Below are 2,198 nucleotides of genomic sequence, written 5' to 3'. Positions count from 1 at the left end.
TCAGACTCAGACTGGAATTACCATTGGCTCCCCTGGGTTTCCAGCTTGTTTATCATGTTAGTCAATTCCTATGATAAATCCCTTTCTATTTATATATAATTTTATTTGTTCTCTCTGTGGAAAACCCTAATACAGAGAATAACAGTTAACCAGAATATATGGCCCTGTTAGGTAGGTGTGTGCTAATTTTAAAAAAAGATAAAAGTTACAAACAATTCTTAGAAATACAGTGGCTTCCCTGGATGTGAGAGTTTGTCAGATTTCCTCATAATTTCGATGACCTTGACAGTTTTGAGGAGTTTTGGTCAGGTATATTGTAGGATGTTCCCATACTGAAATTTGTCTTACATGCTTCTTCTGATAAAACTGGAGTTATGGGTTTGGGGGAGGCAGACCACAGAAGCCAAGAATCATTCTCATCACATCATAGTAAGAGTACACACTATCAATAAAATTTGTTGATATTGACCTTGATCATTTTGCTGAGGTAGTGTTTGTTAAAATTCTCTACTGTGAAGTTACTCTTTCCCCATTTCCATACTGTACTCTTTGCAAGGAAGTCACTATTTGCAAACAACACTTAAGGAATAGGGATTTATACTCCCCCCCTCCTTCAGGGTGTAGTATCTACATAAATTATTGGGAATTTTCTGCATGGAATAGTTGTCTCTTTTCCCCCATTTATTTTGTCAGTCATTTATATCAGTAAGCATTCACAGATAGTTATTTATATTATTATTTTTAAGGTTATAGTGTTTATCAAGTTAAATTTCTAAAACTAGCAAGATAAAATATAAGTTGTTAGGACGCAGATCACACCCTAGGGAATATTTACCTGGTAATCCCAATGATACCACAAGCTAAATGATTCCCAGTGTTTCCCTTTTGCATACTTTCTTCATTTCCACCTTTGCCCAAGGCATCTCATATCTCATGGCCCACCATTGTGTGGCTAGTGATGGAATGGTCTTCTGAGACTTCAATCACAGAATCTTCCATAGACACTTTGGCCATCCTTGCCAGCAGTCACACTGTCCAGGTCTCCAACATGGTCTCTTAAACTTTTGGCCCACTGTGTTTTTGGATAGAGAATTAAAGTGAGGACATACACTGGTATAGCCTTGAGTACTGTGTCTAAACTAATGGATGTGGAATCCGTGTTCACCTTCTGTCAATCCTGTAATGGTTCCTGATCTCTAGCAGGCCCACTTTCATTCTGCATGAAGTGGATGGTGCCCTCCACTGGGCACTGGCCCTTCAGCATGCACACAGCCTTCATCTCCGTGACTCCAAAGGATGTACTTCAGTCCAGGCTCCCAGGGCTGTGGAGGATGGCACAGAAGTCACCAGCCTCCACAGATATTTATTTTATAATTTGGATAATAATCCAATACCACTTAATTTATTTTGCTACCTTGTGACTTTTTTGTGTGTTCTTTGCTTGTTCTTAGCATTTCCTTAATTTCTGGTACTACAAGATGCTCCAGGCCCTTCTTGTAAGGTTTTCTTGCCTCAGTCCTAAAATCACTAATTTCACCAAGGAGTCTTTAAATGCTATTTTATCTGATATTAATAGTGCTAGTCCCAGATTCTTTATGGTAGGGAGGGGAGAGGCGGTGGCATGGGATTTTATTAATTTTCTGTGTTTTAAGTTTTACCCTTTCTAGGGTCATTAGGTTTAAGTGTATCTAATGAAAATAAAAATTAGGTAGATTTGTCTAATCTAATTGTAGAGTGTTTCTTTACCAGATGAAAATAATCAACTTTTATGTGTACATTTATTTCTATATCTTCACTTACCTGTAATTTTAATTTGCATTAATTCATATCTCCTTCTATATTTCATTATTTTCACTGAAGTAAAGTAATTTTCTTTATTTCCTTTTCCCCACTCCTTGTGTAGATACTATATTTAAAGTTTTAGTGCTTACCCTCAAATGGTTCACAGGTATACTTGTATTAATGAAGTCTATAATAAATAACACTCTCATCTTTCTACATAATTAAAGAACATTACCATAAATCATTTAGGTTTAATATTTCTATTTTCCACTTTTCATATTATGTTCTCTTATATTTAAATTTTATTTATTTTCAAAATTTGGGTTGGATTGGCAGTAATTTCTTGTTCTTTTAAAAACTGGGGGCATGCTAGTAGTGACCGCCTTGACAGTAACAACCACAAATCCTATTCAAAC

General features: G+C 36.0%; 1 pseudogene; it reads right to left on the bottom strand.

Moving 5' to 3' along the window:
* Positions 1-831: 831 nt before the first annotated feature.
* Positions 832-1,279, bottom strand: LOC115519665 (annotated as a pseudogene).
* Between the last annotated feature and the right edge of the window lie 919 nt (positions 1,280-2,198).

This window comes from Lynx canadensis, chromosome C1, assembly GCF_007474595.2.
Source record: "Lynx canadensis isolate LIC74 chromosome C1, mLynCan4.pri.v2, whole genome shotgun sequence".
NCBI classification, from domain to species: domain Eukaryota; kingdom Metazoa; phylum Chordata; class Mammalia; order Carnivora; family Felidae; genus Lynx; species Lynx canadensis.
This window is presented reverse-complemented; position numbering and strand designations above follow the sequence as displayed.